The sequence below is a fragment of the Nilaparvata lugens genome, chromosome X, assembly GCF_014356525.2.
Source record: "Nilaparvata lugens isolate BPH chromosome X, ASM1435652v1, whole genome shotgun sequence".
Lineage (NCBI taxonomy): Eukaryota > Metazoa > Arthropoda > Insecta > Hemiptera > Delphacidae > Nilaparvata > Nilaparvata lugens.
Genome location: NC_052518.1, coordinates 38,127,558 through 38,152,950, shown reverse-complemented (window position 1 = coordinate 38,152,950; position 25,393 = coordinate 38,127,558). Strand labels below are relative to the sequence as shown.

General features: G+C 32.7%; 1 long non-coding RNA gene across 1 annotated transcript; it reads right to left on the bottom strand.

Annotated features, from left to right (window-relative positions):
• Positions 1 to 15,910: 15,910 nt before the first annotated feature.
• Positions 15,911 to 20,801, bottom strand: LOC120355005. The gene is made up of 3 exons (XR_005573363.1): positions 20,666 to 20,801; positions 18,014 to 18,016; positions 15,911 to 16,054 (listed from the first exon to the last, which is right to left on the bottom strand). It is a non-coding gene; the product is annotated as an uncharacterized LOC120355005 (long non-coding RNA).
• Between the last annotated feature and the right edge of the window lie 4,592 nt (positions 20,802 to 25,393).

Sequence of the window (25,393 nt, the reverse complement as noted above, 5' to 3'; positions counted from 1 at the left end):
ACCACGAATGAATAAACGGAATTATTGAATGATCTAAATAAAGGGGAGAATAGTTAATTATAACATTTAAATTGCAATTCAAAGGTACAAACTTGTTTCTCTTAAAATAGTAAAGAAGTAAAACTACAGTTAATTTCGACTTAATTTAAGAGATAAATCTCCATACTTTAACTAAAGCTAGAAAGAAGCATTTCACTGTTAATGAAAAAATGATTAAAAATCTAGTTAAAAGGAATAATAGTTAAGAAGCTGCTAACTATCTTAAAGACATTAATATGTCGATTCCTTGTTTATGTAGTTTAATAAAAACAAATTATTTTCTATAATTAGAAAAAAATATTTTCTTAAACTTATTTAAGGTATTAAAATACATCTAAACATTTTCAATGTTAAACTTTAAATTCAAACTACTTAAATATATAATTATTATTAAAAATAATATTAAAATAAAAAACATCAAATAAACCTTAAATGGATTTAATAAAAATTTATTTAAATAAATGTTCATGAAACGTAATTTATTAATTAAATTTAAAGAAACCAAGTACTCTGTCCAACCTAAATCTGTAACTAAAAAAATTGAGTGTCTTAAATTAAAAAACTTGCTTACAATAAATTTAGAAGAAAAAAAGGTGAAAATTACATTCGCCCTATGAGAAACCCTAAAAAATTATAAATATTTTTATCAAATAAAGAAAAGATAGCAGTTTGAATAAAAAAAGAGACAAAAAAAATAAAATCAAATATTTATAAATCTCATCAAAAACATTGATATAGATTAGATTTAGTAACCAAAAAAGTCTTGATCCAAAAAATAGATAAAATTAAAAGAATCAAACAAGAAGTATTTATATAAAAATCATTATTGAAATTAAATAAATTCATTTTAACCCCATTTATATATAAATAAAAAAAAATAATTGTAAAGAATAAATCAAAGTTAAGTAAATTGATAAAAAAAATTAAATAAAATAAATTAAATTGACTTCAGTTAAAATTACTATTTCAACAATAAAATCCCTTGAAAAAAAAACCTGAATAAAAGGGTAAACCACATAATCTAAATAAAGAAATTAAAAAAACTTGATCCAATTAAAGGACTTTGAAATCCTAAATTACCTATATACCGAATATCCTGTATACCTAAAAATCCTCTAATAAAAATTCCAGAACATAAAAACAGTAAAGACTTAAAAACAGCATGAATTAATAAAAATCTCAAATAATGAGAACCTATTAAAATTGAGAAAATTATAAATCTAAGTTGACCTATAGTAGAAAAAGCAATAATTTTTTTAAGTCATTTTCATATAATGCCCCTATACCAGAAAGTAAAATAGTCAACAAACTCAAATTTAACAAAATAAAATTCAACTCAATAGAAATAAATTTATTAAAACGAATTAATAAATATACACCTGCAGTTACAAGAGTTGATGAATGAACTAAAGAAGAAACTGGTGTTGGTGCTGCTATAGCAGCAGGTAGCCAACTAGAAAAAGGAAATTGAGCTCTCCTAGTTAAACAAGATAAAATCCAAAAAATAAATATATAGTAGTTTAATGTATTAAAAGAAAAAATATATATAATGTCAACAACCATAATTAAAGCTACAACAAATACATAAAATTAAAAATATATCACCAGAACAATTAATCAATAAAGTTAAATAACCTGAACTTAAACTTTTTAAATTTTGATAATAAATAACCAAACAATAAGAGACTAATCCTAAATCATCTCAACCTAATATCAAACAAATAATATCAGGTATAATAATTAAGAAAAATATTCTTAAAACAAACATAAAGACTAAAAAATAAAACCGAATAATAAAATTGTCTCCCTTTATATAACCTAAACTATACAAAAAGACACACCCAGAAATTATAAAGACAACTGATAAAAAATTAATCTTAATCAATCAAATAAAAAAATGAATCTGTAAATACAAGAATTGGAACTAAAAAAATTATGAGTTGAGATTAAAGATAAATTTAATATATGAAAATATATACCTAAAAAAAAACAACAGAAATAAGAAAAAAAAAACATTTAAAACAAATAACATTATTAAATTATAATGAATCTTCAATATCACAAATTGAAATTTCTTATTAAACTAATTTAATTAAATAAAATAGTTCACACTAAAAATAAATATATAAACAGGAAAAATATGTAAAAAAATAACATAATATTTACAAACTAAACCAGAATATATATTTATAAATAAATTAGAATAACCACCATGAGATATAAATCTAAATAAACAAATTTTGGCACAAGCAGAAAGAAATAATGAAAAAAAGATATAAACCAAAGTTGCTGAATGTCACATTAATAGTCTGAAACAAATAAAAACCTCTGAAATTAAATTAAGTCTAGGAGGACAAGATATATTTCTTACAATTAAAAAAAAATATATTATTAAAGAAGGACAATAATTAATTATACCCCTCATCAAAAATAAACTCTTTGAACTAAAACGATCAAATAAACAACCAACAGAATAGAATAAACCAGATGAAATTAATCCATAACTAATTATTAAACACAAAGAACCTATATATCCATAATAACTACAAGTGAAAATTCCACTAATTACTAAACCTATATGAATAAGCCACCAAAACCCTTAAATCAGACTGTAATAAACAAAAAAATCTTACATATAAAGCTCCCAAGATTCTAACTGAAATAAAGAAATAAGGATAAAGAAAAACCAAATCCTTAAATAAATAAAGTACACGGATAAGACCATACCCTCCTAATTTCAACATAACCCCTGCTAAAATTATAGAACCAGAAGAAGGGGCTTCAACATGAGCCCTTGGTAACCATAAATGAAAGAAAAATAAAGGTAACTTAACTAAAAAAGAGAAGAAAAACAATATAAATTTAATAATTCTAGATGTATACCTGAATAAAAATAACCAAATATATTATTTTAACTTAAAATTAATAGCAATAAGGGTAAGGAACTAAATAAAGTGTAAAAAAAATAGACCTGAAAATACTAGTTCAGGTTGATACCCCCACCCATAAATTACTAAAAATACAGGAATTACACTACATTTAAAATAAAAATAAAAGTTAAAAAATCTTAATCTCAAAAAACATAAAAAAAATAAAACTAACATTAATATAATAAACTTTAAATAAAAAAAATATAAGCTTTTTAAATTTAATAAACTACAGGGTGATTCATAATTATGGTAAAATAATTCAATACGTGATAGGAGAGGTAAAAATAAGAAAAAAAGTTCTCATAAACATATATCCATAAACGCTTCATTAGCGAACTATACAGGGTGAAAGATTTCGCCTGGAATTCAGTTCCTCTGGTGAAATACACCGATGCTGAATTGTTTGGGGACTAGTTTTTGAAAAACTTATGCTGGATTCATATGGAAAAATATCTGAAAAATTGAATAAAACTAGTCTGGAGGCTGTAGTGTGGGTAGTTTTTGAGAAAAAAGTTGAAATATGCAAAAAATCTAAGTAGAAAAACACCGACTTCTACGTTTGATGCCCAATAACTTTCTTTAATGACCAGTAAACGAATAATTTTTCGCAATAAAAATTGTAGAGAATTTAATTCTGGAAAGAATGATGTAAGCTGTGTAAACTAAATTCATATGAAAGTTGAATAAAATTTATTCTTATGTAGTACAATACATCACAAAAATTAGCTGTTTTATGAGGAGAGAACTAATAACTCATAAGTAGTAGCTGATTGCAAATAAAATATTCGGTTTTTTTATGGAAAGTTTTTTTTATATGAAATAAGCATATCTGAATGACATTAAACTTATACCAAAAGACTAGTAGATTATGCCATTAAGCCTGGGAGGAAGCTCGAACTGAAGTAGATGATCTCCTATCCAAATGTTTACTGAAGTAGATGATCTCCTATCCAAATGTTTACTGAAAACTGATGTTGTGGAAGATTGGGATTGATGGCATGAGGCACTTGTAAAGTGTGCCTCATCGATAAATAAAATGGTTGTTAAAAAGTTTGGGTAAACAAGTTTTACTAAAAACCATCGGTAAATACCAGCACAGGGAATACAGTCTCGTGGCAATAGAGTACAAACTTTCTGGAGGTGGTATGGATGTGATTGTTGCTCTTTTAGTATCCTCCAAATAATAGATTGATTGACATTAAACTGCACTGACAATTCTCTTGTGCTCTTCTCTGGATGTTCATAAATTTCATTAAGAACTTGTTCTTCTAACTCAACAGTCATAGTAGATCGGGGTCCGCCTGCATAAATGTGCCCTTTGGATATCAAAGAATCTGTTTCAGACAGAAGTTGATGAATAGTGGCAAAAAAAATTGAACTTGGACATACTCGGTTAGGAAGGTTCTCTTCATACAAACGTCTCAGTACATCTTCAGTACTATCACAGTAGTGTCCCATTCCATACATAAAATGCATGTCAGCTAATTTGGAGTATGAATAATATCTAAAATCACCTGCCATTTTTTAAAAAGTAAACACTTAACACAAGAGCAAAGTGAAATGGTTACAAATGTAACCGAACTGGCGGGTAGATCTGGTAGCGGGCCCAACCAGTTCGGACATAAACTTAAACCTAGTTAGGAGGTCGGCCCAGTCCTGCCTATACGACCCTGGAAGAGGCCCTCTGAGTTCAAGTGTGTTGAAATCTCAACCCCAATGGGAAAGAGGCACAAACTCCTCCAGGAGACGCAGACCACAGCAGAACTGTTCGACTCTCCCTCTTATCTATTTAACATGCCTTAACTGAGTGAGAACAAGGCGACTGGAGAAACAACGACTGTTGAAATGAAATAGATTTAATTTACGAAATAAATTGATTAGATCAATATTATGTATCCCTCACTAGTTCGCAAGAATGTACAATTAGTTGTTAACGTTGAAACATAAAATTCTTCTCAACTCACATTAAATTCGAATTTTAATACTACACCAAATTAATGCCTTAGACATCGGCTTAAAAAGTAATATAGGTACACGCATTTAAATACTCTCTACATCATAAAATATGCAACTGTCGTCAGGATAATTGTTAACAAAATTATAACACTGTCTTCTCGATAATGGTACAATTGAATAAAATGGACAAATTTATTATAAGTGTTCCTCAATAGTAGGCGAGAGTATCCAATTAGCTGTTAACGTTGGAATATAAAAACCCTTCGCCACTCTCGTCCAAATCGAATTCTAATAAAACACTAACATTTCAATTAAATAACATTCAGAGTAATTATCAACTTGGTCAATTAAATAATATTAAATAATAATAGCACAGTACAACCTATCTCTTACTCCAGCCGCCAAATAGACTAAGATAAAAATAATTCTCGACAATTTCAAAGGGAAGGTTCGGTCAAATATTAATCAATTATAGTGGCCAGAATAGATTCACTCACCCGTGATAATAATTCCGAGGGTCACTTTCATTAGGATCGAAAACCGCATCTTGGCTTCTGGATTCAGGTTAGAGTCACACGAATACGTTGTTCCCGCGAATTAATTTATTGTTCTCACGGAAAATAATCACACGAATAAGTTCCACAGAATATATCAGAAAACTACAGGCGAACTTTATCGTTCATACTTCAGGAATAAGTTCAACAAATTAGCCTATAACGAAAAACTGGAACCAATCCTTATTGTCCGTATCGCTCGAATAATTTCAACAATATTATAACGAAAAACAAAAAAAGATTCTATCGTTCATATCTCACGAATTGTTCAACATAACACAACGAGTACAACGAATTAATTCGACATTAACTAAACACTAAAGACAAATTTTATCGCTCGTAGCACGCGAATAATTACAACAAATATAACGAATCAATTGAACTTGATTTTTATCGTTCGAATCACAAAATAAATTTAACAAAATATAACAATTAAAACTTATTTCACCGCAGTGCGTCTCGCGTTCGAGAGTAACCGTTCGCTCAGGAGTCCATCGCTGACTGACTCGAGGGCTGTCCATGGACATTACCCTAGCCTAAAACGCTTGGGAAACTCACCTTTTTCTCACGGCAGAGAAAGAGTGAGAGCTCAAAATTGGATGGAGAAAGAGATAGTTCCTCGTGGAAAACTGTCACCAGATTGCAGTTTTTTCTCCACGAGGCAGAAGAATACGCTGTACTGTGCACAATTCTTATATTCTAAAACGCAATAATCTATTTCTCACACTAGAGAAAATTGAAATACCCTTACGTCTAGAAAAAAAAATGAACATTAGAAAATTCAGTCCGATCACGCCATCGAGTCCAAAGTTCAATGATTTTAGATTGGCGTATCATGAGAAATAAAAAAATTAAATTAATCCACCTCCTCTCAATAACTCTACCCATTTACACAAATAACTGGTTAATAGATTAAACAAAAAACACAGCGCGGTTACAGTAGGCCTAACTTACAGTTTTTTTTTTGTTCAACAGTGAGCTAAAATATTTCTGAAAATAATTTCCAGCTGATAATTTCTTTTGAATATTTTCTTAATTAAAACAAAATAAATCAGCTGTTTTGGAACAGCTGTTATTAAAATCCATGTTCTATTTGCAATCAACTACAACCTATGAGTTATTAGTTCTCTCCTCATAAAACAGCAAATTTTTGTGGTGTAATGTACTACATAAGAATACATTTTATTCAACTTTTATTCGAATTTAGTTTACACAGCTTACATCATTCTTCTCAGAATCAAATTCTCTACAATTTTTATTGCAAAAAATTATTTGTTTACTGGTCATTAAAGAAAGTTATTAGGCATCAAACGTAGAAGTCTGTGTTTTTCTACTTAGATTTTTTGCATATTTCAACTTTTTTCTCAAAAACTACTCACACTACAGCTTCCAGACTAGTTTTATTCAATTTTTCAGATATTTTTCCATATGAATCCAGCATAAGTTTTCCAAAAACTAGTCCCCAAACAATTCAGCATCGATGTATTTCACCAGAGGAACTGAATTCCAGGCGAAATCTTTCACTCTGTATAGCTCACTAATGAAGCGTTTATGGATATATGTTTATAGGAACTTTTTTTCTTATTTTCACCTCTAATATCATGTATCGAATTATTTTACCATATGAATCATCCTGTTTATAGACTTAGAATAAAAAGCCAAAAAATTAAAAATATTAAAAAATAAGAATATTTATCTATACCAAGACTAAAACTAATAAAACTAAAAAAATCACAAAATTCATATTTAGATAAAAAACCTATAAATAAAAAAATATATATATAATTATATAGAAATCAATTTTAAATCTAATTAGGGTCAAAAAAGGTAGAAACAATTAAACTTAACATAATGTAAATCTACTAATGTAAGGTAAATTAACCCATCGAATCAAATAAACTAATAAGGATAAACCTAACCTTGAATCTACCACACCTATGATTAAATATACCAAACTTAGTCTATTCTCAAAATAGTGAAAGTTTAAATAATAATAAAATAAATTTATCAAAGTAATAAAAATAATTTCAATCACAATTAAAGTTATCAAATAATGTTTACGAACAACTACTAATCTAATTAAATTAAATATAATTATTAAAATAAAAATCATAAGTTTCAGAAAAAAATTAATTTAATTAAATTAAATTAATAACTGTATCAAATTTATTCAAATAAGATTAATCCTAAATAGAATTATAACAATATTTATAAATCATCCTATTAGCCTAGGGACAACATTAATAATCCAATCTATTCCAACAAGTTTATTTCTAAACCTATCAACGAAAAACTCTTGAAACTCCATAATTTTATTCATTACATTTAAAAGAGGACTAATAATTATATTTATATTTATAGCAAGAATTTCATCCAATGAAAAATTTAAATGATCATTAAAATTATTTTTGCTAATGATATGTTTTATATTAGCCTCAACAGTATAAAAGAATTCATAATTATTAATGAATTTATTTATTTATTTAAAACTTATTTATTCAAGACAATGAAAAAAAAATCTATTGTAAAAATTATTGCATCTAATAAAATCGTATTATTTATTATGGTCACCCTTATCATCTTAATAGTACTTCTTAGTATTTCTAGCTTAATTAATTCTTTTGAAGGACCACTACAAAAAACATATGGAAAATTAAAACTTTTATATCGAATAAGTTGAAAAAAAAATCAGTCAAACACATCTGCTTCTTTAATATCCAAAATTAAAATTTTATATAAACCATCAACTGAGTTTAATAGTTCAAAAAAAACATTGATTTTGTAAATCAAAAATAGATAACTTTAAATTAAAGGACTTAAGAAAAAAAAATTTAAAACTTTAAATTCTTTCTTAATTAACTTACCTACACCAAGTAATATCTCTTACTGATGAAATTTTAAGGGGTATGTTTAATAATTCAACTTGTTTCAGGTAACTTTCTATCAATGCACTATACACCAAATATTAGAATAGCATTCAATAGAATAATTCATATCACCCGAGATGTAAATTTTGGATGACTTTTACGTATTATCCGCTAACGGAGCATCTTTTTTTTTATATTTTATCCATACTGGGCAAGGAACTTATTATGGTTCTTTCCTTAAAAAAAAGTTCGAATTTCAGGAACTTTATGTTAATTCATAAATAGCAACAGCATTCTTAGGTTATGTACTCCCATGAGGACAAATATCATTTTGAGGTGCTACTGTAATCACTAATTTGCTCTCAGCTATCCCCTACTTGGGTAATAGAATAGTTACATAAATTTGAGGGGGATTTTCAGTAGAAAACCCTACATTAAACCGGTTTTTTTCATTTCATTTCATTTTACCTCTCATTCGTTGTATAATTATTATATTTCACTTAATCTTTTTACATGAAAAAGGGTCAGCTAACCCTCTAGGGTTACCCAATAAAGTTGATAAAATTAGATTTCATCCCTACTTTACTATTAAAGATATCTTTGGGTTTATAATTATAATATTTTTTTTTTCTTAATAATATAAGAACCCCCTTCCTATTTAATGACCCTGAAAACTTCATACTGGCTAACCCTATAGTTACACCTCCTCACATCCAACCAGAGTGATATTTTCTATTTGCTTATGCAATTCTACGGTCTATCCCTAACAAATTAGGGGGTGTTGTAGCCCTTTTCCTCTCTATCATAATTATTATAACTTCACCATTTACTTCAAGTCTTAAATTTAAAAGTTCAAGCATATACCCAATTAAGAAAGTTTCATTTATTATATTTTGTATAACATTTATTTTATTAATTTGAGTTGGTGCTAAACCAGTTGAAACCCCATTCATTTTTATTGGTCAATTATTAACACTTATCTATTTTATATTTCTCTTAATTAACCCAATTTTATACAAATTTAATGAGTAGTTAAATCAAATGTATATCTTGACAATATACCTTAAAATTAGTTTTTTATTAACTTTACTAGAAAAAATGAAGCTAATAGATTAAAATTATTACATTAAAAAAAAATAGTGTAGGGCTACAGGTAAATGGATTTTTCAACAAATTATTATTAATTTATCATATCGAAGACGAGGAAAAGAACCACGGATCCAAATAAAAATAAAATTTATAAACATAACCTTTAGGAAAAAGTATAAAGAAAAATAATCTGCCCCAAAAAAAATTATAACTAAAATTAGTCTTATAAAAATGATATTGGTGTATTCAGATAGAAAAATAAATGAAAAATTAAAAGAACTATATTCTGTATCAAACCCAGAAACTAGTTCAGATTCACCTTCAGAAAAATCAAATGGAGAACGATTAGTTTCTGCTAATACACAAGCAAATAAAATTAAAAACAATGGGTATCCTATTATTGAAAATCAATTTAATTGTTGAGAATAAAAGAATTTAATTGAATTAAATCCATAAAAAAAATAAAATTAAATATAATCAAAAACATACAAACTTCATAAGAAATACTCTGCGAGCGACTGAGCGTATACAACCTAAAAGGGAATAAGATGATGAAATAAAAACACATAGATGTTGTCAGTTTTCTATGAAAACTGACAACATCTATGTGTTTTTATTTCATCATGGAACGTTTCTACAACATCGACCACAACTCAGTTGAAGTTTGGAATAAGATGAATTAGAAGACCACTAGATAATAAAATTCTATATACCATAAAACTTGAACAAGCGATAAAAAACAATAAGCCTAAGGAAAAGCTTAAGAAATTGAATAATAAAGGATACAAACATCATAAATTTATGGAAATTAAAAGTCCTAATGAGGGTATCAAATAATAAATTGTTGAATTTCCGAAATATGAATAATAAGACTCCCTAGAAAAAAGTTTAAGAGCATCTCTAGAAGGCTGTAAGATACCTATATAACCCACCTTTGAAGGGCCCTTACGGGCCTGAATATACCCTAATACCTTTCGTTTTAAAAGAACATAAAAAGCTACAGAAAATAAAATCAAAATTAATAAAACTATAAAACTCAATATAAACATATACTAACTGTATATTATACATTATTAAATTCTAAGTTTAAAACACTCTTCTGCCAAATTAGCAGAAAGTGTTTCTAATTTTAAAGTCCTTTCGTACTAATAAACCATAAATTAAAATAGATAGAAACCAACCTGGCTCACGCCGGTTTGAACTCAAATCATGTAATCTTTTAAAGGTCGAACATACCTAAAATTCTATCTTCTGCCCCAGAATTCTAGATTAATTCAACATCGAGGTCACAATCAAATTTATATATATGAACTTTACAAATTCATTATGCTGTTAACCCTAAGGTATATTATTTTAATAACCCTAAATTAAGGTTCAAATATACATAAATAAATAGTGTAAAATACTAAAGGTTTAAAATTTTAATTGTCACCCCAACAAAAAATTCTATAAAATAAAAATAAAATCCACATTAATATTATTATTCATTAATTAGAAAATAAATTTCACTTAATTGAAATAATAAAGTTTACTTCTTGTTGAACCATTCATTCTAGACCTCAATTAAAAGACTAGGGTTGGCAACACTGGTTGCAGTTGAAAAGTTACAAGTTAAAGTGCTCTTGATGAATTTGTTGATTTTTACGGGAAATTGCTTTCTAAGTTGAGTTGATTGTGATTGAGGGATGCTATTAGTGTTCCGCTTCAGGATGGACTAGGGCTGACTGCTTTCCAGACGGTTTTTCGTGAGTAGCAGATAGATTTTGGTCGTTCTAACCCTACTAAGTTTCAGGGCAGTGTATTCAGCCATTTTTCGGAGCCTCGAGTTGTACAGCATTTCAGAAGAATTGAACTTTGTACTCAGGTGGTACCAACGATCGAACTACAAATTGACCTGTGTAAGACTGCTGCGAATCGGGGGATGAATTCTTCGGCTGTGTATATTGTTTGATCATCTGCCTCCATCTGGCAGTGAATCTTGAGACTAGAGAAGGAATTTCCCGTTGGATTGCTATATCTTGGCTTATCTGTACTACAGTCATCGATATAGTAATGACAATCTATACTATCTATATGTTTTGATTGACCTCGATTGAGTTTATCTTATTGATTGAAGAAGCGGCTTATTTATCTCGTTCTTGTTGCTCTTTTGTTTTTCATCAGCTGACAGCCTTTAGTAAGTGCTAATGAACAAATGGGATTAGGCTCACTCAATTGCCAGTAGTTAATGTTTTTTATATTTATCTTGATGTCATAAGCCTCTCACGGTAGTTGATAATCTGGAATACTCCTTTCTCACTCCTTTTTCCTATCTTAATACCTTTGATTTCAGGAGCTTCCTCTTTGTTCCAGCCTTGATAGCTCTCTTGGCGTATCCATAAATACCTGTCCTTCTTATCCTATAAAATAGATAATAACTTACAAACTGACCAGACAAGATGGATGCTGAGAGTTTTAAGGAAATTTTCAGAGAATTTAAAAATGAGTTGAGGAGGGAATTGAGTGAGGAATTCGCAATCAAGCTCAAAAATTTGTCAAAAGAAATTATAGACGAAGTGAAGAGTCAAACAAATAATTTAAAGGAAGTAGTGAGGAAACAGGAGGATAGAATCCGTCAATCAGAAAAGGAAGCTAGAAAGAGGAACGTTATTATCTATGGAGTTGAGGATAGCAAATTTGAAAATACAGCAAAATTTCTTTTGAATTCATCAGAAAAAAGCTTGGATTAGATATAAATGATTGTGGAATACACTTTGCTGAAAGAATTGGATCGTTTAAAGCAAACTCAAACAGACCCATTATTGTTGGCTTCACTACTTGTAGGCGTAAGGCTGATATTCTCCGAAATAAAACAGCAGCATTGAAAGGCAGTAGCATTTTCATAGCCGAGGATTTTCCGAGAGAGGTCCAGGATATAAGGAAAAAGTTGAGAGAGAAAATGATCGCAGAAAGAAAGGAGGGGAAGTATGCAGTAATGAGGTATGACAAGATGATTGTTTTGGAGAAAGAGAAGGGGAAGAGTCGAGGTAAAAGAGAACTGAGCAGCTCACCGCAGAACTCATTTCATGCGAATAAAAGGCATCAAGAAGTATTGAACTCGGAGGAGTCTGTAAAATTATTAAAGCAGGATTCATTGGAAGAGGACAGCATGAGGAAAACACAGTCAAACACTCAATGACTGAATAGAGAAACATTAAATGTCGTATTCTGGAATATTAACGGCCTAAATAATTTGAATAGAAATCTTTTTTGTTTCGATATTGATATTTTATTCATTTGTGAAACCTGGTCAAGCTTGTCATACTTCCCAATGTCAGGTGAGTGGTCTGATTATATTCCATATTGTATTGGAGCGATCAGGGAAAAAAGCATGGGAAGAGCTAGTGGAGGTTTGCTAGCTCTTGTAAATAAAAATAGAAGCCTTCAAAATATCAAGCTACTGATTTCCTGTGAATGGTGGCTTTTCCTATATTTCTGTTTGAATGGATCACCAACTATAATTGGTATGATCTATAGAAGACTTTCTTTTGATTGTGTCGAATTTCTAGATCTCCTGACACCGAACATATTAGATTTGCAGATGAAATACAGTGATAGTAGGATCATATTGGTGGAGATTTCAATTGCCGAGTAGGCAATAAGAACCAGTTAGAAAAATACATTTTTGAATGTACAAATTTGTATGATATAAGAGAATCACAAGACAGTGTTTCTAATGATAATGGCAATCGCCTCCTTTTGGCAATGGAAGATAATGGATTTACTTTAGTTAATGGAAGAGCACCCAGCGATAGGCAAGGGAAATTTACTTATGTTAGTTCAGTTGGAAAAAGTGTAATTGATCTAGTGTGGTGTAACATGGCTGCAGTGGAAAACATATCTGATCCACAAGTATTGGAATGTGAGACTCTATCAGATCACTTCCCAGTGATTCTCAAATTGAATAGAATTGAAGCTTCAGCAAAAGCGAATAGGATTGCACCCAATAAAATGAAAAAGATATTGTACAACTTAACTTAAGCCTATTATTTTAACCAGAAAATGATGTTCAGCAACAGATTATCAATAGACTTTTCACAGACTACTATTGATGAGCAGTATCAAAACCTATGTAGTGCAGTATACGAAGCAGCAGAGCAAGTAGGCATGAAGAAAGATTTTTTGTGACTAGGATGAAGAAAGTTTCAAAGCCCTGGTTTGATGAAGATTGTGCAGATGCGAAGAAAAACTTCGGTTTGTCTCTCAAAGCTTGCAGAAAGACAGGATTCACGGAAGAGAAAACCAAGAATTATCTTGTAGCCAAGCAACTATACAAAAGCATTTGCAAGAGAAGGAAAGCAATCTTTTATAGGGAGGCATGTGATCGTTTAAGTAATTCAAGCAGCTCAGTCATATTTTGGAGAGAAATTAGCAAGTTCAGAACAAGGTTCACTTCTGATAATCCGATAAAAATCAATGAATGGTTCGAATTCTTGACCAATATTTACCCACCAAGATGCTATGTGAATATTGTATTCCATGGCGTTACACACTGTCAGATGGATGCATACATTAAAACTGATGAGATCTTGCACTGCATCAACAGAAGTAAGAATGGAAAATCCCCTGGACCAGACATGATACCAAATGATATTTACAAGGACCTCCCACCCAATTGGATCTTATACATAGAAGTTCTGTTCAATAAAATTATGGATCGAGAGGAATTACCTGCGGCCTGGTCAGAAATGCTAATCAGCCTTCTTCATAAAAAGGGTGACTCCCGTGACCCTAGAAATTACAGATCAATCGCTCTGGTTAATTGCCTGACAAAATTGTTCACATATATTATCAATGGTAGAATTGAATTGTGGGCAGAGAGCCTCAACCTCATACCTGAAACCCAAGCAGGATTTAGGAAAGGAAGAGGATGCCTTGATAATATCTATGTATGCCTGTCAGCTGTACAGTTTCAACTGCGACTGCCAAAGAGGAGAGTGTATGCTGTCGTGGTGGATTTCCAGAGAGCATTCGATTCGATCTCGCATAGCCTGCTGTGGGAGAAACTTTTCAGATTAGGTGTGAGTGCAAAACTACTGAGAATCATCCAAAAACTGTACAAATTTGCCTCTCTGAAAGTGAAGATTCAGAGTGAGCTTTCAGATGAGATAGGAATTACTGAAGAAGTACTTTAGGGTGAAACGCTCAGTCCACTATTGTTCATTTTGTTCTTGGCTGACATCGACGAGTTCTTCAGAGCAAGGGGGCTCCATGGTATAGCAATAGATGGATCAACCGATTTGATGCTCCTGCTGTATGCTGACGACTTGATCCTTTTTGCCCATTCTCCAGTTGATCTACAGAAAAAGCTTAATGCACTAGAGGAATACTGCAGCATCAACAGACTAAAGATCAATGAAGGGAGGACTAAAATAGTTCCATTTGGCAGAGGTGGACGAATACCTGCAGCAGTTGAGGGATTCTCTATTTTCAATGGCAGCAAGATAGAAATTGTTAAATCCTGTGTTTACCTTGGATCCACCATCTCCAGTTATTTTTTTGGAAACCTTTCTCTTAGAGCGTCCATATGCAAGTCGAGGCTAGCTGCCGGTCATGCAGTTTCAACATTGGCAAAATCAAAAACCAAATCCATTTCTTGCATTAATGAAGATATTTATGGCATAGGTTAAGTCAGTACTACTATATGGGGCACATATAAGGGGATTACGACTCTTGAATGAGTTAGAAACTGTGCAAACCAGCTTATACAGAAGGATTTTTCATTTGCCTCAGTGTACCCCGAATGCAGCATTGTGCATGGAGGTCGGGGAGGTTTGCATTTCCTACCTAATTTTTGCTGCAGCTATTAACTGGGTTATCCGGATTTTGAAAATGGATGATGATCGTCTCCCAAAAATTTGTTTCATTAGACAGGCTGAGTTGATAAGACTGGGTGCAGTTGATCACAGATATAATTGGGCGGCCCAGTTGAAGTTGCTGCTGGAGGGTGCCAACAGGGGAGAGCTCATCTTCAGCAGAGATGATCGAGAATGGCAGATGAATAAAAGGGTCATACTCCATGATTTCAAGATGAGGCTCTGAGTCCAAGATCTTGAGAGGTGCAATGGATCTGCTTCGCTCCTCTTTGACGTCCCGAGAGGAGTTGATGATTCTGAGGCTGCTTACTTCGGTCTTAATCTGCCTTTTCACTGTATCAGGCTGATGATACAGCTGCGACTTGCCACGAGACGACAATTCAACCTCACAAGTAGGGGCTACATCCATAAGATCAGAGCTAATCAGTTGTGTTCCATCTGCAACTTGCAACAGCTGGAGTCAGTCGAGCACGTGCTATTCTCATGCCCACAGTATGCAGCACCGCGAGCATGGCTCATTGGCAGAGTTCCGGCATTTGAGGAACTGGATCCGAACCTCATGATCCACAATCATGCCACACTAACGACGCGAGATATGAAGATCCTATCGACTTTTGTGGAGCAGTGCTTGAAAATTCGCTCATTCTGTTTGAACGAGTAAGATGTGGATTTGACTGTCTAAAGTGCAAACAATGATTCGAGAAACTATGTTTTTTTTCTTTTGATTGTACTGTGATGAGTGTGATATCCATGAAATTTTTCATCTAACAAAAAGCCATTATTCTAGCTCTTCAATGGTCTCTATTTATTACAATTTTATTGACTAAAATAAGTACCAGTAATCAAAATGCCAAAGAGGATGCAACCGGGATCGAAATAATGTTGAATCTCCATCACGGAATCAGGATAAGCCTACCGAATTATCTCGAAATGAACCCATTGATACATCTTTCAACTCGGAATTAATTGGGAAAATTCTCAAACCAAAATGTCTAAGTGTGGATCCAGATTCTCCTAGTGCACCAATGGAATGGAGACACTGGAAAAGAATGCTGGATGCCTACTTGAAAGGAAACTATTACACTGAAGATACGAAATTGGATATCTTAGTTACCTTGCTGTCAGCTGAAAATTACAAATTGATAATAGATTGTACTACATTCGAGGAAAGTATCTCCATCCTTGGAGGCATATTTATCAAGAAGAAAAGCTAAATCTTTACAAGGTACCTTCTCTCTATAAGAAAACAAAAACAAGGTGAGTCCATCGATAATTTTTTCCTAAAACTGAAAGAACTCAGCCTAAAATGTAATTTTACAGTGATCTCTGCTACAGAGAATCGAGAGGAGCACATAAAAGAAGCATTGATTGCAGGTTTATATTCATCCGAAATCCGCCAACGAATTTTAGAAAGCCCAGATATGTCTTTGCATGAAACTCTTAATCGTGCAAGAGCTTTTGAGTCTGCAAAAGATCAATCACAATTCTACAATAAATCTGATCCTTCATTTGAGCTTAATGCTTGCAAAGATACAGAAAATGCATCAAATCTAAATCCTAATCAAAAATACACTTCAGACTCCTCATTATCAGCTGTTAGTATCAGTGGACAAGCATGCTTTTTTTGTGGCAACAAAAAACATTCTCAACTATTTTGCCCAGCTAAAAACGATTTCTGCAAGAAGTGTGGTAAGAAGGGACACTTTGCTTGGGTATGTAACTCAAAATCTTCCATATTAGAGAAAAAAAGAGAGTTTAGTAATTCGATATTACTAACACCTTCAGTGCAAGCCGAAAAATGTCTTTCAAAGGTTATTATTCCTATCACCATAAAAGGAACTGAAAGTCAAGCACTGATCGATACTGGAGCAACTGGCAACTTAATTGACGATACCTATGCAAAAAAACTGGATTTAGAAGTTATACCAGAGATAGGAAAAGTAACTTTAGGCTCAAAACGCTTCACACCACGAATCCGAGGCAAAGTTAACATGAATTTGACAGTTCAGGGAGAAATTTATACAAACACAACCTTAATGCTTATGCAAGACCTCTGTGAAAATATTATTCTTGGGCACGAATTTATGAACAATTTCTCCAGTATAGAAATACTATTTGGAGGTAATAAGCCACCTCTTACTATTTGCGGAATAACTCGAGCAAAAATTCCTCCTTGCTCCCTTTTTCAACATCTAAAACCCAATTGTCAACCAATTACAACCAAATCTCGCAAATTATCAAAAGATGATGAAGATTTCATTTCCAATGAAATTCAACACACCTTGGCGTGCCCAAGCATTTGTTGTTAAACCCGATAACCGAAAAAAGGATGGTTATAGATTATTCTAGAACTATAAACAAATTCACTGAATTGGACGCCTATCCCATTCCAAATATGGAAGATTTAGTTCGCGAAGTAGCTCAGTATTCCTGGTATAGTACTGTAGATCTGAAATCCGCATATCACCAAGTACCAATCTTACTTGAAGAAAGGCAATACACAGGATTTGAAGCATGTGGGAAACTTTATCAGTTCTGTCGTATTCCTTTTGGTGTCACTAATGATGTTTCAGCTTTTCAAAGAGTAATTGATTCACTCATACAAAAAGAGAAATTATTTGATACCTATGCTTATTTAGATGATGTCATAATTTGTGGAAATTCGAAAAAAGAACATGACACTAATCTTGAACGGTTTCTTGCAGCAGCTTCAAACAACTCACTTACTATAAACAAGGAGAAGAGTAAATTCTGTCAAAAGGAGATACGTTTCCTAGGATTTTTAGTTGGAAACAAATCATAACGTCCAGATCCCGAACGCCTTGAGCCTCTACTTAATATGCCCCCACCTCCTAATCCCAAAACTCTTAAGAGAACTGTGAGCCTCTTCGCACATTACTCTCGATGGATACAAAATTTTTCAAGTAAAATTCATGCCTTGACACACTGTATGCTCTTCCCTCTTCAAGGAAAGGCCCTTGCAGCTTTTGAAGATCTTAAAAAAGAGGTAGCTGCAGCTGTAATACATGTTTTTGATGAAGGAGGCATTCTCACTGTAGAGACTGATGCCTCTGATTTCTGCATAGCAGCAACACTATCTTACAATGAACGTCCTGTTGCATACTTTTCACGAATGCTAAATGAAAGTGAAAAACTACACTCATCAGTTGAAAAAGAGGCATATGCCATTGTAGAATCTATTAGGAAGTGGCATCATTACTTATCTGGTCGTTTCTTTCAACTTATTACTGATCAAAAATCGGTTTCATTCATGTTCAGTAGCATGGCAAGAGGCAAGGTGAAGAACGTAAATATCATGAGGTGGCGCCTTGAGCTATCTCAATACACTTATGAGATCATTTACTGACCTGGTAAAGAGAACATAACTGCTGACGCTCTTTTTCGAGCATGTGTGATAATAGGATGTATCACATCAAAACAAGACTTGATAAAATATCATCAAGACATCTGCCACCCCGGCATCACAAGATTTTTGCACTGGACTAAAGCTCATAACCTTCCATACTCGGTAGATGACATCAGAGAAGTCTGCATGGAATGCAAGATCTGCTCAGAGCTGAAGACAAGATTCAACTGTTTCAAAGGAAAATTGATAAAAGCAACTCGGCCTTTTGAAAGGATCAACATTGACTTCAAAGGACCCCTGCCATCATCAACTAGAAACAAGTACATCCTCACTATTGTGGATGAATATTCAAGATTTCCCTTTGCCTATCCCTGTCGAGACATGTCATCAGAAACAGTAATTCAAAATCTCAATGACTTATTCACCACATACGGCTATCCTTCATACATACACACTGATAGAGGGACCAGTTTTCTATCAAAAGATGTCAAAGATTACTGTATGCTCTTCTCTCTTCAAGGAAAGGCCCTTGCAGCTTTTGAAGATCTTAAAAAAGAGGTAGCTGCAGCTGTAATACATGTTTTTGATGAAGGAGGCATTCTCACTGTAGAGAATGATGCCTCAGATTTCTGCATAGCAGCAACACTATCTTACAATGAACGTCCTGTTGCATACTTTTCACGAATGCTAAATGAAAGTGAAAAACGACACTCATCAGTTGAAAAAGAGGCATATGCCATTGTAGAATCTATTAGGAAGTGGCATCATTACTTATCTGGTCGTTTCTTTCAACTTATTACTGATCAAAAATCGGTTTCATTCATGTTCAGTAGCACGGCAAGAGGCAAGATGAAGAACGTAAAAATCATGAGGTGGCGCCTTGAGCTATCTCAATACACCTATGAGATCATTTACTGACCTGGTAAAGAGAACATAACTGCTGACGCTCTTTCTCGAGCATGTGTGATAATGGGATGTATCACATCAAAACAAGACTTGATAAAATATCATCAAGACCTCTGCCACCCCGGCATCACAAGATTTTTCCACTAGACTAAAGCTCATAACCTTCCATACTCGGTAGATGACATCAGAGAAGTCTGCATGGAATGCAAGATCTGCTCAGAGCTGAAGCCAAGATTCAACTGTTTCAAAGGAAAATTGATAAAAGCAACTCGGCCTTTTGAAAGGATCAACATTGACTTCAAAGGACTCCTGCCATCATCAACTAGAAACAAGTACATCCTCACTATTGTGGATGAATATTCAAGATTTCCCTTTGCCTATCCCTGTCGAGACATGTCATCAGAAACAGTAATTCAAAATCTCAATGACTTATTCACCACATACGGCTATCCTTCATACATACACACTGATAGAGGGACCAGTTTTCTATCAAAAGATGTCAAAGATTACTTAATGTCCAAGGGTGTAGCTACCAGTTCCACAACACCTTTAACCCTCAAGGTAATTGACAGGTGGAACGCTACAATGGAATAATTTGGAAGACAATCCGTTCAGCCCTACGGTCCAGGAACATGGATACTTCTCACTGGGAAAAAGTACTCTTAGTATCACTAAGCAGCATTCGCTCGCTTTTCTGCACGACCATCAATTGCACACCTCACGAGCAAATGTTCATTCATCCTCGTAATTCCACGTCTATGACAAACTTGCCATCCTGGCTGATCAACGCCAAGGAGGCATGGATGAAGACCTTTGTAAGACGCAGTAAGCATGATCCTGAAGTTAAAAAGGTAGAAATTATTCATTCGAACCCTCATGTCGCTCAAGTAAGACTTTCTGATGGAAGAGAAGTTTCTGTCAACATTCGTAGATTGGCCCCGGTAGGTTCCACTACTGGGAGGGAAGAATGATATGATAATCATATGTCATGAATCATTTGTTTGAATTATTCTAAATCATCAGAAAGTTTGTTATTTTATCTCAGTTTATTTTAGTCAATATAAGCCATTATTCTAGCTCTTCAATGGTCTCTATTTATTACAGACATTATTGTCATGAACTCTCTAGATTAGTATGTGATCTATATTTTCTGTAATGATTTGTTTGCTTTTGTAATTGAATTTTGTAAATAATGCCAACCTGCTATAAGATAATTTCCTCAAAAGCAACTGTACTAAATAAAATAAGATAAATTAAAAGACTAATTACTATGCTACCTTTGTACAGTTAAATTACTGCAGCTATTTAAAAAAAATTCATTGAGCAGGTCAAACTTTCAATAAATAATATACTTGAAAGAAATGTTCTTGATAAACAGTCAGAAGTTGATATGCTGAATTCATGAAATCAATATTTATATAAATTTACAAATTAAATCATAATTAATAAAATTAATAATTTAATTAATTAATTTTGTTTTAAATTAAATATGAAACTAATAAAAAAATATTTTAAAACAAGTTTATATAGAAGAAAAATTTTAATCCTACAATTTTCTCTTATTAAAACTAAATTATAGAAATTAGATTAGATTAACCCAATTTAAATTAGTGAAAAAATTTAATGAAAAAAAAAATGTTGAAGCTAAATCACCTAAATTAAATTCATTAAACAAAATAACCAGATATCAGATTAAACGATTTTCCTTTCTAATCTTAAATAATTTTTTTAAAATTTTTGTTACAATTAAAATCGAATAGATTTAAGATCTTAAACTTTCGGGAAACACAAATTTATTAACAAAAATTAATTCACCCTGATACAAAAGGTACAATAAAAAAATTCTCTTCTATAAAAATTCCTCATGGCTTGAGTTTAAATTCATTTTATAAAAATACTTTTAAACAAGAAATAACTTTTTAATAATTTTAATTCAAATAAATCAAATAAGGGTTTCTCAGACAAAACTGAATTGAACAGTTTAAATTAATTATTGTAAAAAATTACTTTTCCATGAATATACCTGCTAGATACATTTTCAAATACATCTACTTTGTTATGACTTGTCTCATTTAATGAGAATGACGGGCGATATGTACATAATTTAGAGCATAATTGAAACAAATTAATAATTCATTTTACTTTTAAATCCAATTTCGTTACAATATTTAAGATATGCCCACACAAACCTAAATTTTTGTAACCCATTTAAATCTAAATATAACTGCACCTTGACCTAAATTAATTTTTATTAAAAATATAGAAAATTAACCTTAATACTCATTATAGAGATATACAAGAAACTCTAGATATTTAAAATTGTGGTTTATCAATTTAATAAACAGGTTCCTCTAAGAAGTTTAAAAAACCGCCAAATCAATTTAATTTTTTGTATAATCAAATTCCTAAAAAAACCCTATTTAAATTCAAATAATAGGGTATCTAATCCTAGTTCAAACACAAAATTTTAGAAAACGTTCATATAAATCAATTCTAATATATTCCACCCCCATTAGAATAATTCAAATTAATTTTATATAGTATTTTCCCAATTTAAAAATAAAGATTTAGGGATGATGTATAACCGCGAATGCTGGCACATCATTTTACCCCTACAAGTTTCAATTAACTAAAGTTACCCCCCAATAACTTCCTCAATTTTAAACACTGAAAACCCACAATGCAACTTTTTAAACTAAACCCCTATTTAAAATTTTACATCTATTTTCGCTTAAAAACCTAAACTAGTATAGTACTTAAACAACTCAACCTTACTGTCAACTGTAAAATCCAAACACAACAGCAGCAGGCATGGTAAACAAAGTTTTCCACAAATTCTGTGAGGAAGAGTCAAGATAAACGCATCAAATTATCTAAAAGGAGAATGAAAACTATAATCAGTGAAGTGTTCAAATTGTTCTCAAGCAGTTATTGTTGATCATATTAACGATAGAACAGTACGGCAGACAGATAATGTGAGAGGCAAGTCATCTCAAATCCGACAGAAAAGTCGTAAAAGCGAACTTAGCCGGAAATATTAATTGTCTTTAACAACAGAAGAATGAAACCATCGTGTTCTCTCCTCCTTGATACAACTGAGCATTTGAATTGCTAGGCTGTGCGGGTCACATACCCAACAAAATGAAGGGGTGACAAATGAAGTACTATGTACATGTACCAGGCAATCTCGACAATTCGATTGGTCACACTATTCGTTGAGGTGATAAGTCAGTTAGTTGTGTGAGATGACCGCTGAGGAGATACATTGTTCCTACCGCCGTGTACCACAACTCTGTTTCCAGACATGTCAATGTCAACCGGGAGGAGGACTATCATGCCGTTTGACAGGACAAGCATAATTCACCAGTCTTATAATGTTCACTCAGCGTTTGCAAGAAACGAGACGGCCGACCACGTATTAAAATAATGGGGTTGGTTGGAAGACATACTTACTTGTTCTTCAGTAAGTTATTGTTCATAGAGCAGAGTTTTAAAAATTGTTTTCTTCTAATCAAGTTTGTAGAGTGAATATTGATGTTCTGGAACTTCTCCATAATTGAAGAGACTGAAATTTTGTCAAAAAATCCAATTTAATAGAAATTATTATTCTACAGGAGCATGGTTTCGTGTGTGCTCATACATCATCAGCTGTAAGCAACAGTACAATTATGAAGTAGAAAGTATTATTCTCTGCTTTTGTGCCAGTGATTGATTTCCACAATTATTGGGTATGTTGTGATTCCAGTGTATTGACTCTCGACTCTCCTTCCTGTCCTCCCTCCCATATTATGAGTGGGGTGTCACAGAGTGGATTTATCTTGACTGTGAGGAGAAGCAATAATTTGAGTTATTGTATTCCTGTAGAATTCATCATGGGCATAATAATTATTGGGGTCATTTATTTCATAAGTTGGAACAGTGTCTTGGTGTTGAGAATTTGGAATTCAAAGATATTATTAATTTTCTATTTATGTCATTATCACAGTTTCCCTTATACTTTTCCTATTAAAGTGATTTGAAAAATCATTTTATGATGAGGAACATGATTATTCCATCCCCATTCAGTTATTATTGAAATAATTTTGTTTCATCACAACTAATATTTCTATTGTACTTCTTTCTCACTGGCGTGATTAAGTGGAATTCCAGCAGATTAAGACAAGTTTATTCCACTTGATAGTGGGGGTATCATCCTTACATCTCCGGCTGCATCGATGCAACTCCCGCCCTGCACCCCCGCACATCATGAAGTGACTGACTCAAGCAGCAGAGAGGACAGAGTGCCGGGAGCCTTCCTAATAACAACACCTCTTCAACCTCTGCTCCGTCTACCCTGCGCTGCGACTACTCACTACTTCGCGACTACCATAATGTGCTGCGTGTATCCTGATTGCTCTGCGCTACAGCTACATATTCTTTACACTTCGCGATATCCACTACCTCGCCTAGAGTTCTTGAGCGGCCTCATACTCCGCAGCGTCTTTAATCTTGCATTGGCTCCTCGACTGTGTTCCAGGATCCTGAACCTTGAATCCTTGACTAGCAGTCCCAGATTGCTGGTTGTGCTCTCGCAAATACATTACACATTACAATACCAATAAAAATTTTGTCGTCTTCAGTGCTCCAGTTCATATTTGAATCCATCTTAAATCTTAAATCCAATCCAAATTTCCACCGTTACCACAGAAAAACGTTCCAAGAATGTTTCAGCGGCACCGCTATTTCACGTTAAGGTCATCAACAACAAGTATAGAATTAAATAGAGCTGCCTTACTCATAGTTGAATGCATAGCAGGAGCGTGCTTGACCCATCTCTGGATGGCATGCTCGCCTAGCCGTCTCAAGGCTTTATATGTGAAGTTATAAGTAAATCGTCCATATCTCTAGTTCTCATAAAAATATAAGAACAAGATCTGTTTCTATTTTTTAACATTAATCTAAAGAATTAGTGTCTCACACATTTTCATCGCAGCTGCAACTATTTGAATATTGTTCCTGTACAAGCTGAAATAGTTTATAATCCAACGTGCATGCATTTCTAATTATTTCAATAGAACATTATGCAAGCGATCAACTGAAAAATCTTACGAATAGAGCTTCTGCTTTATGAGAAGACTTCTTCATTGATATATAATAATTTGTACCTGATTATGCTTTGGAGAGCGGAAATATGCTGGAATCCACTGCTTGAAACTGATATCATGGTGAATATTTTATTACTGACTTCAATAACACCATTTGAGTGGTTTGATTTCATCCACTAATTTCTTCCTTTATTATCGACGACATGTAGACATGTATAATGTACCAAATATATTTACTACACTCCATGAGAAATAACATCAGCTCTGTTTCAAATGTGTTTGATTTCGGTGACTCAATTCATAGAAACCAAGTAATTGATAGGAATGTCTTTGGCAACGAATATATTGTATGATTTCTTGAAACATTAGTCACATTACTTTGCATTAAATGTATAGCCTGCTCAAGTAAATTCTAGTTTCTTGTTTCATGTAGTTGTAAAGAATACTCGCGCTTCGCGCTCGGCAGGAGGCTTCGCCCCCTGCACCACAGTAGGGTAGGTTAGCAGCCTCCGCGCTTCGTGCTCCGGCTGGGAGGCGGGCTTCGCCCACCCAATCGTCTTTTATGACTGTATAGTGTAGCTGCCTCCGCGCTTCGCGCTCCGGCTGGGAGGCGGGCTTCGCCTGCACAATTGCCTGTTATGACTGTACGAGGGGGGCAGGTTAATAAGGTTTGGGGTGTTGGGAGTAGGTTAGATAGGGTGAGTTTGGTATGGTAGGATAGGTAGCGAAGATTAGGTAGGGTAGTC